We start from the raw sequence: 16875 nt of genomic DNA on the forward strand, positions 1-16875 counted from the left end.
GGTTTTGTCGGTTACCCTGTTTCTCATCGCGATGCAACCGATCTTCAACGTCGTACCGAATGGCGTTCAAATTCTATTGTACGCAGATGATATCCTCCTCGTGGTTCACGGTCTAAAAAATCGGAAACTACATCGCAAGCTACAGGCTGCGGTTAAAGCTGTCGGAAAGTGGACGAAGAGTGTTGGTTTTACCATCTCCGCTACTAAATCGGAAACGATGTATTGTAGCCCCAACGCACGGCGTGATCCGCTACGTAACATCACGCTCGATCGAGCCCCTATACCAAAAACGAAGCAACTACGTATCGTCGGTGTAACCCTTGACCGCACGCTGAGCTTCAAAGCACATTGCAAGATGGCAAAAAAAGCATGTGAATCCAGGCTCAAAATCTCGAGAATGATAGGAGCGAAACTGCCACGTGGTAATCGTACAACTTTGCTACAGGTTGGTTCGGCGTTGGTAACATCAAAACTAACATACGGAATCGGAATAGTTAGCAGAGGCGGCGCAGCGATCTCCCAAATTCTCGCACCACCATACAATAAAATGGTACGGTTTAGCTCCGGAGCCTTCATAACGAGTCCGATCGTATCGATCATGGCAGAAAGCGGAATGCTTCCCTTCGAGCAACTAGCAATGCAAACCACCGTGCAAATAGCCATTCGCCTCTTAGAGCTCAATCAGAACAATACCAGCCTTCCGCTAGTACGACGGGCGCTCGAACAAATGCAACTCTACACCAACACAACTCTTCCGCAGGTTGCACAGCGTCTCAGAAGACACGATCGAGAGTGGCACTCGAATAAACCGGTCATTATTTGGGACGTCAAAAAGACAATAAAAGCAGGGGATCCACCTGAGAAGGTACTACCCGAAGTACATCAGCTACTGGCAACAAAATTTACACAATCCACCGTAATTTACACCGACGGTTCTAAAGGAGATAATAGAGTAGGTGCTGCATCGTACCATATCAGTTTACCAAACATCTGTAGCCTACCACCAGAATGTAGTGTCTTCTCCGCCGAGGCCTATGCACTCAAGATGGCATTGTCAGTCGGAAATACAAACAAATTGGTTATACTGACGGACTCTGCCAGCTGTCTCCAAGCACTGGAAGCTGGAAAATCGAAACATCCGTGGATCCAAGAAATAGAAGAACTAACACGTGGTAGACCCGTCCGATTCTGTTGGATCCCTGGACATGCTGGAATTACTGGCAACACTGAAGCAGATCGTTTTGCCAACGAGGCCAGGCAACTACCCTTCACCAATCGACCGATCCCAGCAGAAGATGCTGTTAGGAGTGTAAAAAACGCATTTCGTCAACGTTGGAACGAACAATGGTTCGCATCACGTGATGAGAAACTTCGAGAAGTGAAATTCGACACAAACAAGTGGTTAGAAAACAGCAACGTGATAGACCAGCGTGTGCTGACCAGACTGAGGATTGGTCACACCCGCCTTACCCACACTTTTTTACTAAAAAAGGAAAGCCCACCGGAATGTGAATGTTGTGGAACGATCGTCGACGTCCGTCACATACTACTGCAATGCCGGAAATACGATGATGCAAGAGCCAAATACGGTATCGACTCGACAAGTCTCCGAGCGACATTATGTAATGACATGGAGAGGGAGAAGATACTAATCGAGTATCTGAAAGAAACTGCACTGTATCGACAACTATAATTTGGAAAAACACAGAAACACAAACACAAATATCGAAAAACACAAACACGAATCACACATTAACAAAACAAAGGAAACAAAAATCAATGAAGAACTAAAACCAACAAATGTAAAATGACATGTGACTTACAACTTGAACCATGACTCGAATGCACTAATCGTGGTGTAAAGGGTCAATAAACAAACAAACAAACAAACATTGTTATTATTATTATTATTATTATTATTATTATTATTATTATTATTATTATTATTATTATTATTATTATTATTATTATTATTATTATTATTATTATTATTATTATTATTATTATTATTATTATTATTATTATTATTATTATTATTATTATTATTATTATTATTATTATTATTATTATTATTATTATTATTATTATTATTATTATTATTATTATTATTATTATTATTATTATTATTATTATTATTATTATTATTATTATTATTATTATTATTATTATTATTATTATTATTATTATTATTATTATTATTATTATTATTATTATTATTATTATTATTATTATTATTATTATTATTATTATTATTATTATTATTATTATTATTATTATTATTATTATTATTATTATTATTATTATTATTATTATTATTATTATTATTATTATTATTATTATTATTATTATTATTATTATTATTATTATTATTATTATTATTATTATTAGTATTATTATTATTATTATTATTATTATTATTATTATTATTATTATTATTATTATTATTATTATTATTATTATTATTATTATTATTGACATGACTACACCACCGGCACAGTATTACTGCACTACCAGCTGTGTAAATTCCATATTTTTTTCTAACCAACTTCAATTCATTGACATTCTCTTATGTTTTCATATCATTTGTTTCACAGCGGCTTTACATTCTTTTTTTGTTTCGGTTCCACGTATAAAATATGAAAAAAATTTACCATCCGCAGCACCGTCTGTTACCAATATCACACACTAGTAGCAGACATCCGTAACCTTCGCTTATAGCATCACAACTTTCGGTGCTTCTGGAACTCAAAAAGGGGGAACCAGTGGTGCCGAATTAGGTTTTTTGCCCACAAAATAACAAGCTCTGAAAACTAGAAAAACTATTAGACGGTTTTATAGGATTTGTACCTGTTTTTGACCATCTTTCGGGATTTGTACCTGTTTTTGATCAAACACGAATGAAATTAGTAATTTTCCACTTATTACGCTTTAGCTACGAAACCGGAAATCGGATCCAGATAAAATGTTTTACAAATTTTTAGGACACTAAAAGACCTTTCATTTGAATATTAGTTTGCGAAAATCGGTTGAGCTGTTCCAGTGATAATTGAGTACAAACTTTTTCTCAAATTTTCACATATTACCATGCAACTCCGGAACCGGAAGTCGGATCCAAACGAAATTAAATAGCAAGCTATGGTATAATACCTTTTATATGAATCTTTGTTTGTGAAAATCCATTTCCATTTTCCTTTTTTTTTTTGTGCATATCATCCTATATCTCCGAAACCGAATGTCGAATCGGTATGAAATTCAATAGCAGGCTATTGGACCATGAGGAAAGGTTATTTGAATCTTCGTTTGTGAAAATCGGTTCAGCCACCTTTGAGAAAAGTAAGTGCATATTTTTGTTACCTATATACACACATACACATACGGACGGACACACACAGACATTTGCTCAGTACGTTGAACTGAGTGAAATGGTATATGACATTTGATATATGACGGTTAAAAAGTCGGTTTCACAGTGATTGCATGGCCTTTCTATATGAGAAAGGGAAAAATAGAAAAAAAACCGGTACTTATCTCTTGAGCGATGAGCGGCCACCAGGCCTGGTCCTCGTCAATCGCTGAATACTCGTTCCAATATAGTGCAAAAAACCTCTTTAAGGAAAAAGTACTAATATTTGCAGTCTCTCTCTGCGATGTCTGGCGAAACTTCTCGTTATATCACTACACACAGTCTTTAAACAATAGCAGCAGCCGAAGCCGGTTTAACAAACAAAGCGTGCTGATTTTATATATAAGCACGCAAGCGACCTTGGGAGCGGATTAATCTGGATTATCGCTTAACTGAACTAATGCAAACACAGCTGAACGGAATGGTCTTGATAACGGAATAAACCAATACAACGCACGATTGGAGAAACGCGAATTCACGTCTGATCAGTCCGATAGTTACAGTGGAACTGAAATCTATTTTCCTTGTTAGATACTGATAAAATTTAAAAAAAAAATGGTTCAAGACGGGGCTACGTCTTAACAAGATTACAACAAATCGTTGAATAACTCACTTGTTAGACCCATTTCGAAAATACAAATTATGTAGCGATTTGAAAGAATATTCACAAACCGAAATCTTGGATTTGAAGAGTTCTACTCTACAAATTATTGGTATTCACTTACCTGCGGCGAATGAGAAATTATGGTTAAAACCTGGGTAAAATAAAATAACATTAATAATAATAATAATTGGTATTCACTCACCAAGCGTGGACAAAAAGTGGAAATAAAGAAAGGTTGGAATATTATTTACTTATACATCCAAAGCGTTTTTACATAAATGAACAAAACATTTTTCTCAACTATAAATCTGCTTTTTTCCGAACTGGTGACTGGTTGAAACTAAGTTGTACAAGCAGAAAAAATTCTTATAACTGTCATATGTACTTTCCATACTGAATCAATCTTTTCCACTCTTCAATGATTATTACTGTTCCTTTCACTATATTTAAATGATTTTGTTTTGAATATGACTTACTCTACTGTGGGGCACCTTCAAAGAATTTATCCTCTGAGAGAGTTGTAAGTATTTGATCGTTAATAGCTCTTATTGTATCTAACGTATCAACATAATTTTAGCTACATGATATGACGCGATCATTCGTAATCGAATGTTCGAAGTAAACACACGCGTTTTTTTTACAATCGACATTGGCAAGACGAAGGTGTCTACCACAGCAGAGGCTGTAGTATAGGCATTAAATTAAAGTGGTAAAAAGTACGGGTGTGTAATGTCAGAAACATAGCTGGATTTCGTGAATGCGAATAAAACTGACACTCTTTTTAATACTTCCGAATATCAATTAGTTTTAATACTTGCGAATATCAATTAGTGAATTGTGCAAGCGTTCCAAATAAACATTACGAAATAACTAGTATAGTTCTTTATGATAAATAATGGTGGTAACCTTCTATAAAGGTGTTCGTGATGGAAAGTGACAAGTTGAGTTCGAATCTATTCTGAGTCGGTGCTATGCATTTTATATAGCAAATCAGTAGAAAGTTCTACTACAAGCTACAACTAGTTGAAGAATGGGCCGTATAAAGTATAGTGAAGTAAAATTTCGCATAATTGTTTTTGTATACAGTTATAGTTCTAAACAGCAACATACAGAATTTTTATGAAGATTATTTCATTTTGGATTTGAATATTTCAGTGAAAGAAGCTATCAAAATCCTGTACGGGATTAATTTATAGCATTCAGAATGCCAAATTTATTTCATAGGCAATATACATCAGTTTTTCTTCGCCGTGGGATCCATACTATGTATTAATCCTGATACATTGCGAATATCATATTAGTATAGTTGAGATCTGACATCACGATACTCCACGCATGTCCAAACGACATGATCAATAGCGCGATAGCCTTCGTCACAGGCACAATGATTAGTCTCGGAAAGGCCAATTCGAAGGAGATGTGCATCTCATGTTTAGTGATTTTACATGAGTCTGGACATCCACGAATGAAATACCTACTCACATCCAGTTCCCTGAACCATGCCTTCGACGATATTTTAGGAATAATTGAGTACATCCTTCAACCAAGATCATCTTTATCTCAAGAAGCTGGCAAGTGTTCTTGGGAGAGAAGTGCTATAGAATTCGTTGAAAGCAATCGGTCGTTCATAAATTTTAGCCTCATTAGACCACTTTTTGCTAAAATATCGGCTCTTTCATTCAAAATTAGCAGGAAACAATTGTTTACGCTTTTATTATTTGCCATAGAGATTTGAAGTCTTCGGCACATTAGTTGCAATTAATAAAGTGCGTTTTTCGGCCATAGTGGTTTTAAGGTGGTCCTAAAACAAACAATAAATTAAAAAAATATTTCAAAATCTAGATGAGATAGAACAATGCATCTGTTGGAAACGCACATTTATCAACAATTTGCCTCTAATCAATTGAAAATGTATTTCTTCTTATCTAATTGTTACTTTAAACACTATCGAATTTTATATACACGAATTACTACCTATATGCTAAACAAAATGTTAATTTAAACAAGTATCGTCGCTACAATTTATAATTGTACCTCATTTTAATATCATGTAATGAAATTCGTACAAATTGAATTTATATCTATCGAACACCAACACACATGCAAATTACGGGTAGAAATTTAATTCCTATTGTCATTCGATCATGCAGTTAAAATACATCAGTTATATATCAAAATCTCGAGACGAACGGTTGTTCGATAATCCGTTCTCCGAAAGTCCTCATTACACACGTTTTTCCGCGCAAGAAACAATTGTTCTCGGTTCGAAGAAAGTTTCACGGCTAGTCGCGTTTAGTGAATAACAGGATCCTTTCACAATAATTTAGAATAATCAATTTAAGGCAACTTTGTGGAAGATATTTGTTGTGTATCTTCAACCGTTTTTATATTAGAACGGTTTACATATCCTACGTTAGGGTGTTTTATAAAAAACAGTTTTTATTCAATAACTTTTTCATTTGAATTTTCTGAATAAAGTAATGTTCTATAAAATTCAGGAGCCTAAAAAGGCGCAACTTTTAGTGGAAGAAGATTATTTTTATACTACCTGATTCAATAGTTATGAAAGATTCTAACTGTAAAATGCGCCTTTTGCCGTCATTTAGGTTTCTAAAAATGGGACAATCAGAAAAAAATTTCGATTGCATTTGATAGCTTGTACTTTTTATATAATATGAGAAAAAATTAGAAAACAGTTATTTCTCTATCTCATTCAAATCAAAATTCCAAGTTGAAGTATTTTTGTACGTTATCATATAACACCTAGCTTAGTAAAATACTAAGGAGTGTTAGAAAAATGAATTCAGAGTGTATTTTAATAACAAATATTTACAATTTATTCTTTGGACATTTACTGTACGTATAGTACCCCCATGTTAAAATTTTTATCTTTCTCATAAGGAAAGGTTTTACAATAACTGTGAAAACTGATTTCTTAACAGAGGTCCGTAGAGCCGAATATCATATACCAATCAAAAGTGTTTGTGTTTGTCACATTTTTGCGCACGAATTATTTTCGGAGATGGTTTGACCGATGTTTATAAACTCAGTTTCAATGGCGATCTCAGAGAAATTTCCTAAATTTCATTTCAATTATATGCAATTACATGGTGAAAAGCGCTAACAAATCAATTTACTAGTGTTTCTTATACATAAGTGGCCATGCAAAGGAAGAGGAAAAACTAGTTAGTAAAATTAATTGGAACAATATGTATATTAACGAGCATCATATTACAATATTGGGTGCCGCGTATTCTCTGGAAGGAAAACTTTGTTAGTATTTTTGTTTGTTTTGTTTTTCAGAGAAATGATGGGATGGAAAGTCATTAGAACAGATTTTCTAAAATGACCTGTCTGTTGAATTTTCTTTTATTATTTTCCCTAAATCTTCGAATGCATTTGTTTCTCTTTTCTGCTGCTTCTTATGAAAATGTTTGGATTTCTAAGAATTGCATATTGTACAATAGCCACTCCATGCACGAGTAATTTGTGTACAGTTGGTGACAAAGCGTACCAACCATGTTACTTGTGCAGTTTTTTGCCTTTCTCATAGAGAAAGGTTATGCAATCACTTGAAAAACCGACTAGTGAAAATTGGCCCGGAGGGCCAAGTGTCACGTACCATTCGACTCAGTTCGTCGAGCTGAGCAATATCTGTGTGTGTGTGTATGTATGTGTGTGTATGTGTCAAATAATCTCACTAGGTTTTCTCGGAGATGGCTGAACCGATTTTGACAAACTTAGATTCAAATGAAAGGTCTTCCGGTTCCATACGGAATTCCTGAATTTCATCCGGATCCGACTTCCGGTTCCGGAGTTATAGGGTAAAGTGTGTTCAATATTGTACACCGTCACTTAAACCGGCGAAACAAAAAACCTAAAATATTTCCTAAACTGGTCTCGAAACTTTTTACAAATCGATAGTCATTATCAGTAGGCAACTAAACAAACCGATTTCGGCTATCCTGGTTCCCGGTATCCGGTTCCGGAAGTTACGGAAATAGTGGTCATATATACCTCACTTTTCTCAGCGATGATTTGACCGATTTCCACAAACTTAGATTCAAATGAAAGATCTTCCGGTCCCATACGGAATTCCTGTATTTCATCCGGATCCGACTTTCCGTTCCGGAGTTATAGGGTAAAGTGTGTTCAATATTGTACACCGTCACTTAAACCGGCGAAACAAAAAACGTAAAAAATTTTCTAAACTGGTCTCAAAACTACACAAATCCATAGTCATTTTCAGTGGGCAACTAAACAAACCAAATCCGGCTATGCTGATTCCCAGTATCCGGTTCCGGAAGTACAAATAGAATACCACATTATTATATGTACATATGTACATGTCATTACACCACTAGGTGGACTAGAACAGGTTTTTTTCCTTTGATACAACACTCAGTGGCTGGCTGTTGCATACGTGATGTGTTCGCGCCACGTTTTACTCACAGGCTTTAGGTCGTTTTATTCTTTTTTGTCTCCAGAGGAAATTCTACGGGGGGAAGACTTTCAACCCTTTTGCACTACGGTCAAACAAGCAAATGGACTCATTATCTGTTAACTAACACAACAAAACTTGAATACCTTAAAGACCTTACAATTTATTAGATACTTAATTTTTTATTTTATAAACTTATTTTTCCACTTATAATTTCAGGATACTCAACAAGGGGGGAGGGGAGGAATTGAATAAAGCGTGAATATTACTTGCGATTTTTTTATTGTTATGATAACTTCTTCTGGAGCATCTTTGCGGCCGTGTGAAACTTTGGTTGACTTGTTGCAACTGGCCGGAGACGGGACACAGGAGGGGGTAGTACAGGACTCTTCCTTTACTTCACATCACATCCCATCACATCACAATATCTCTTGTTGCATCTAACGAATCAAGATAATTTTTGCTACATGCCATCGGGAATATGATCACAATTTTATGGTAAAATTTTCAGTTGTGTGACATAATCTCAAATAATTCAAAATTGAACTTTTTTGAAATGTTTGATATAAACGAGTATCAAAGAGGATAATTCATAAGGCGCGTTTGCCTTTCTCGTATTTTGAAAGCTCATAGCTCAGTGATCTGAGGAAGGATTTATATAATCTATCTACCAATAGAATCGACATTTTTCAACTTAAACGTGTAAAGCAAAGGCATTGAAGTATTTCAATAGTACACTATTGAAAAACTGGTCTCATTTGACCCATGTCAACACCAGCCAATCAGAACGCATTCTGAGGAAGAGAACAAAATGTCTGCTGCTGTACAACAAATCGTTCTAGGAAAATGTTCCGAAAAGTGGTGAATATCGTAGTGAGTTCCTCAATTTGGTCCTTCTGAATGCTAGAAAAGAATCTCAACAGCATATAGATATTTTCTTTCAATAGATTATTATGTTATTTACTTTGGTGAAAAAACATCGGTGGAGAGCATCTCACAAAACCAGCCGTTCTAATGGCTCTAAAAGTTTTTTAAAGAACTATTAGGAATTGTTTTTCTCAAGTCTAAGGTAAACATCCTCAGTTTAGTGCAAATCTAAAACAGTTTGGTTAGATTTGTGCACTTTTCGCTGTGTAAAAATTCATAGTAATCGAGATCAAGTGAAGCCTTCTTTGTTTTTGCGAAAAATGTTCCAGAGTTTAATGTCGTAGAGAATTACGCAATTCGACCCTTCTGAATGTTAGAAACGAATCTCAAAAGCATATAGATATTTTCTTTCAATAAATTATGCAAATCCGAAATGAAATAATCGACATTAAAATTCTGTATGCGACTATTTTTATAGCTGTTAGGACCGTCCATTGGTGAAAAAGCTACAAACGAAATCACGTAAAAGGAAGTCTTCTAGCAAAAATTGAATCAGTTTGGATTCTATTGCCACTGCGAGCAGATGTATTTTGTGTCGTTTGCAAAGCTGGTTTCGCTACCGACAAGAGCGATTACGTCGCAGCTGCCAGTTATTTTCATTGGTGAAAAAACATCGGTGGAGAGCATCACACAAAATCAGCCGTTCTAATGGCTCTGAAAGTTTTTTAAAGAACTATTATTTAGAGATTTATTTATTTCGTCAAGCAAATGTAGACTACATATAAATTGTTTACAATGTTCACTTACATACTACGCACTATTTCTACGACAAAGCTGAGATTTGATTTGATTTTTTGACATAGTAAGGTCAAGATGTTCGCAGTATTGATTGTAATGGCGCATTATTCGATTGACTGGACTGTATTTTGCATAATTTGTTCTAGCTTGTTTTCCTAAAAACAATTTCCTGGAACGTAGTTGACGGCAAGGTATATAGAAAATTAATTGCGATAATAATGGAGCTGATTCAATGCGTTGAAAAATAATGTCGCTGATAAAATAAAGCATTGCAAAGTCGCGGCGTTGTTTAAGTGTTTGTATATTGATGAGCATGCAGCGTGCTTCATATGATGGTAGAGGAAATGCTGTCCAGTTTAATTTACGAAGTGCATATAAAAGAAATTGTTTTTGAATAGATTCGATGCGTTCTTCGTGAATAATATTGTATGGATTCCATACTAGGCTGCAATATTACAAAATAGGTCTGACATATGTAGTGTATAATAATTTAATTGTGTATGGGTCCTGAAAGTTATGACTGAAGCGTTTAATAAAGCCCAGCATGCTATTAGCTTTATTGATTATGGTATTGTAGTGTTCCACAAAAGTGAGCTTGGAGTCTAAGATTACGCCTAAATCTCGTACAATTTAACATTTTTCTACAAGTTGATTTCATAGATGTATGTTTGTAGATATAGTTTCATTTTTCCTACTGAATGTTATTGAGTTACATTTTTTTTACATTGAGTTGGAGTAGACTTTTGCAGCACCAAATGTGGAATAGATTGATTTTGTTCTGGAATATCACAGCGTCGTTGATATTTTTAATTTCCATGAAGAGTTTCATGTCGTCTGCATATATAAGCACTTTCAGATTTTTGAGTATGAAGGAAATGTCGTTTATATGTAAAATGAAAAGGAGAGGCCCTAAGTGAGAACCCTGAGGTACGATAGGAGTTACATTAATTGGTTCAGACAGAATGTTTTGGAAGCGGACTACCTGTACACGATTCGTTAAGTATGATTTGAGCCATTCCAGAAGGCTATGTTCTATGCCATATTTTTGTAGTTTGTGTAGAAGTAAAGGTATGTCAATACGGTCGAAGGCTTTGCTAAAGTCAGTGTAAAGAGTTTCTACGTAGTTGCCGGCGTCCATTGCATTCAGTGTAAATGTCATAAATTCTAAGAGATTTGTTGTAGTTGAGCGGCCTTTAAAAAAACCATGTTGTTTGTTTGTTATTACATTTTTAAGTTGATGAAAAATTTGTCGTTTACAATTTTTTCAAATAATTTTGGAATGCATGAGATAATGGCTATTCCACGGTAGTTCCGAATGTTAGATTTTGCACCAGATTTAAATATTGGTACAAGAAAGGAAGATTTCCATGCTTTAGGAAAAGTACATTTATTAAGTGATAAGATAAAAAGTAGTTGTAGTGATAGTGTAAGTTAATTAAGAATTGTTTTTCTCAAGTCTAAGGTAAATATCCTCAGTTTAGTGCAAATCTACAACAGTTTGGTTAGATTTTTGCACTTTTCGCTGTGTGAAATTCACAGTAATCTAGATCAAGTGAAGCCTTCTTCGTTTTTGCGAAAAATGTTCCAGAGTTTAATGTCGTAGAGAATTACGCAATTCGACCCTTTTGAATGCTAGAAACGAATCTCAACAGCATATTCTTTCAATAAATTATACGAATCCGAAATGAAATAATCGACATTAAAATTTTTATAGCTGTTAGGACCGCCCATTGGTGAAAAAGCTACAAACGAAATCACGTAAAAGGAAGTTTCCTAGAAAAAATTGAATCAGTTTGGATTCTATCGCCATTGCGAGCAGATGTATTTTGTGTCGTTTGCAAAGCTGGTTTCGCTACTAACAAGAACGATTACGTCGCTGCTGCCAGTTATTTTCATTGGTGAAAAAACATCGGTGGAGAGCATCACACAAAATCAGCCGTTCTAATGGCTCTAAAAGATTTTAGAAGAACTATTAGGATTTGTTGTTCGCAAATCGAAAGGAAATATCCTCAGTTTAGTACAAATATAAACAGTTTGGTTAGATTTGTGCACTTTTCACTGTGTGAAATTCACAGTAATCGAGAGTAAGTGAAGCTTACTTTGTTTTTGCTAAAAATGTGAAAAAGGGGAATGCTTGCATAATTCATACAATTGATCAACTAATTGATATTCAAAGGTGTTAAGGAACATGTCAGTTGTTTTCGTATTCACGACATCCAGTTATGTCTCTGACATTACCCACCCGCCTTTCAGGTCTGAACTGCCATAGCCTACCGGCACTTGGGTAATGGCGTTCATTGGCGTCTTTTTGGCTTGGCCAATCATTGACCGTTTTTGTGCACTCGCGTCGTACGTACTATTAATGAGCTGTTCAACTAAACCGTTAACCACACTTATCCCACTCGACAGACCGAACGAAAACTAATGGACGTGTGGATCTTCCGAACGGTCGGATAACTTCATCCATCGATCAACTTTTCGCGAGAACAATTATTATTGACTTTTTCAACTTTAGACGTATGACACGCTGCTGCTGGGCTTCACTTCTCCGGGCAGGTTAACTACAAGAAGCTTGATATCGCCTGCTCGGACCCTTTTAACTCCTCCCAAATCATCCCCGCTACCACTCCCATCGAGCTTCGCCTACAATCCTTTAACTCGATGACAATGATGCAATGACGATGATGATGACAAAGAACGGCATAAAGACTATCGACGATTACATTTTGTTCTTCTGGTTGGCATCGATTTTGAATTTGAATATTTATAGCAAATGACATATAGTCTCTTGATACTAGTGTTTGTTTTCGTATTTTGATACTTTTGAATGTAAATAGTTTTTGCTTTTCTCATATAGAAAGGCTATGCAATCACTGTGAAAATCGAATGTTTAACCGAGGCCCGAAGGGCCGAATGTCATATACCATTCGACTCAGCTCGACGAACTGAGCAAATGTATGTGTGTTCGTCCGTGTGTGTGTGTGTGTATGAAACAAAAATATGAACTCACTTTTCTCAGAGATAACTAAACCGATTTTCACAAAAAAATTCAATTGAAAGGTCTCATAGTCCCATAGCCTGCTATTGAATTTCATTCCGATCCGACTTCCGGTTCCGGAGATATAGAGCAATCCTCAGTTTAGTGCAAATCTACAACAGTTTGGTTAGATTTTTGCACTTTTCGCTGTGTGAAATTCACAGTAATCTAGATCAAGTGAAGCCTTCTTCGTTTTTGCGAAAAATGTTCCAGAGTTTAATGTCGTAGAGAATTACGCAATTCGACCCTTTTGAATGCTAGAAACGAATCTCAACAGCATATAGATATTTTCTTTCAGTAAATTATGCGAATCAGAAATGAAATAATCGACATTAAAATTTTTATAGCTGTTAGGACCGCCCATTGGTGAAAAAGCTACAAACGAAATCACGTAAAAGGAAGTTTCCTAGAAAAAATTGAATCAGTTTGGATTCTATCGCCATTGCGAGCAGATGTATTTTGTGTCGTTTGCAAAGCTGGTTTCGCTACTGACAAGAACGATTACGTCGCTGCTGCCAGTTATTTTCATTGGTGAAAAAACATCGGTGGAGAGCATCACACAAAATCAGCCGTTCTAATGGCTCTAAAAGATTTTAGAAGAACTATTAGGATTTGTTGTTCGCAAATCGAAAGGAAATATCCTCAGTTTAGTACAAATATAAACAGTTTGGTTAGATTTGTGCACTTTTCACTGTGTGAAATTCACAGTAATCGAGAGTAAGTGAAGCTTACTTTGTTTTTGCTAAAAATGTGAAAAAGGGGAATGCTTGCATAATTCATACAATTGATCAACTAATTGATATTCAAAGGTGTTAAGGAACATGTCAGTTGTTTTCGTATTCACGACATCCAGTTATGTCTCTGACATTACCCACCCGCCTTTCTGGTCTGAACTGCCATAGCCTACCGGCACTTGGGTAATGGCGTTCATTGGCGTCTTTTTGGCTTGGCCAATCATTGACCGTTTTTGTGCACTCGCGTCGTACGTACTATTAATGAGCTGTTCAACTAAACCGTTAACCACACTTATCCCACTCGACAGACCGAACGAAAACTAATGGACGTGTGGATCTTCCGAACGGTCGGATAACTTCATCCATCGATCAACTTTTCGCGAGAACAATTATTATTGACTTTTTCAACTTTAGACGTATGACACGCTGCTGCTGGGCTTCACTTCTCCGGGCAGGTTAACTACAAGAAGCTTGATATCGCCTGCTCGGACCCTTTTAACTCCTCCCAAATCATCCCCGCTACCACTCCCATCGAGCTTCGCCTACAATCCTTTAACTCGATGACAATGATGCAATGACGATGATGATGACAAAGAACGGCATAAAGACTATCGACGATTACATTTTGTTCTTCTGGTTGGCATCGATTTTGAATTTGAATATTTATAGCAAATGACATATAGTCTCTTGATACTAGTGTTTGTTTTCGTATTTTGATACTTTTGAATGTAAATAGTTTTTGCCTTTCTCATATAGAAAGGCTATGCAATCACTGTGAAAATCGAATTTTTAACCGAGGCCCGGAGGGCCGAATGTCATATACCATTCGACTCAGCTCGACGAACTGAGCAAATGTATGTGTGTTCGTCCGTGTGTGTGTGTATGAAACAAAAATATGAACTCACTTTTCTCAGAGATAACTAAACCGATTTTCACAAAAAATTCAATTGAAAGGTCTCATAGTCCCATAGCCTGCTATTGAATTTCATTCCGATCCGACTTCCGGTTCCGGAGATATAGGATTATATGTACCAAAAATGAAAAATATGAACTCACTTTTTTCAGAGATGGCTGAACCGATTTCCACACACTAAGATTCAAATCAAAGGTATTATGGTCCCATAGATTGCTATTGAATTTTATATGAATGTGACTTTCAGTTCCGGAGTTATATGGAAATATGTGAAAATATGAGAAAAAGTTTACACTCAATTATCTCTGGAACAACTCAACCGATTTTCGAAAGCTAAGATTCAAATGAAAGGTTTTATAATATCCTGAAAATTTGTGTAACATTTTATCTAGATCCGACTTCCGGTTCCGGAAGTAAAGCGTGATAAGTGGAAATTAAAAATTTTATTAGTATTTTTCCACGAACGATGACAGTCCATTAAAATCTATAGAAATAAAACTGCTACCATTATCGGTAATGATTACCTCTGGAACAAAACATACACATCGGCACACTGCTAACGCTTTTCATCGGGAGTAGCATCACCCACTTCGAGCAGTAATCGCAAACCACCAGCAGATGCTAACTACCCCGACGACTGCGCTGCAGATATTATTTGCCATGGGTCTCGGGTGCCGTTGGTGCTGATGGGGCTTTCACTTCCTTAGAGCTGGTAAACTTTTGGGTGTACTGCCGAATTTCTACTGCCATTTTTGACCAGTAAAACCTTTGTCGGACGCGAGCAAGGGTCCTTTCAAAGCCTGGGTGAAAGCACTCACCGTGGCACTGCTCGAGAATCTGCCCCACTTCGGAAGGCGGGGGAATTACTTTCCATTCAAACCGCGAATCATAAGAGTCATTATGAGAGGTCACAAATTTGTAAAGTTTCTGATTTTCCACTTTGAAATTTACAAAATCATCCTTTCGGTCTAAAACCTTTCTCATCATTGAAGTGTACCACGACAAATCAGATACTGCCGCAATGCTTCGAGATAAATCATCAGGCAAAATGTTTCCTTTGCCCTTACGATGCCGGACTGTCATGTTAAATTGTTGTAAGTTTAACGCCCACCTACTGCACCTTGAACCCACTTTCACGCACAGTTTCTCGTGTGTGACGTCATAACTGAACGATTAACTGAAGTGACTGAAGAGTTCATCCGGCCAAACGACCGGTTTTTCGACTGAAGCTTTTGAGCTTAGTTTCATCCGATTAAATGAGAGTTCTTCAGTTAATCGTTCAGTCCGTTAGTTTTCTTTTGATCAGAATAATGTGCCTCCATTAGAAAAACTGATGAAACTGACATGCAGACTGAACTCAAAACTAACCTGACGCCATACTCGCTCAGTTCAAATAATCGTTCAGTTTTGTATTCAGAGTAAGGTTCATCTGAACTGTCCGGAAAACTGAACGTGTATGGGCCGCTTTAGGTTTCACACGAACATAACATAATCACACAAACTACGCTGAATGAACATCATTTGACAGATAAAGGTGTTATTGTAAATTTAAGTGTTATTGTAAATTTAAGCAAACCATTGGTATATGCTAAACAAAAACTTGATTCAACATGAGTACGTTTGTGATGTGATGTTTCACAGCTTAATTTGTTTTTTTTTCGCCGCTGTCAATCTCAAACGAATGAACACGCTTTAACAATTCAGTAGTACTGTCACGTGATTTTCTCGCGCAAAACGGAACATTTAACGACTATAGTAGTAGTTGACATGATATGAAAGCAGGGCTGATAACGTTGTTAAATTTATTAAAATAAAATATTCTTCGCTGTCATGCTATTTGATAACGTGCAAAAATACTTGCACGAAATTTTGATTTAAATGAGATACAAAAATAACTGTTTTTCATTTTTTTTATATTATATAAAAAAGTACAAGCTATCAAATGCAATCGATTTTTTTTCGGATTGCCCCATTTTTAGAAACCGTTATTTAAAAAAGGCGTATTTTACTGTTAACATCTTTCATAACTATTGATAATCTTCTTCCACTAAAAGTTGCGCCTTTTTCCTGAATTTCTT

General features: G+C 35.9%; 1 protein-coding gene across 6 annotated transcripts in view; it reads left to right on the forward strand.

Annotated features, from left to right (window-relative positions):
- Positions 1-16875, forward strand: part of LOC131427593 (nose resistant to fluoxetine protein 6) — a 1835865-nt gene that overhangs the window by 450090 nt on the left and 1368900 nt on the right. The gene's annotated exons all lie outside the window — the stretch shown is intronic.

Source organism: Malaya genurostris, chromosome 2 (assembly GCF_030247185.1).
Source record: "Malaya genurostris strain Urasoe2022 chromosome 2, Malgen_1.1, whole genome shotgun sequence".
Taxonomy (NCBI): Eukaryota; Metazoa; Arthropoda; class Insecta; order Diptera; family Culicidae; genus Malaya; species Malaya genurostris.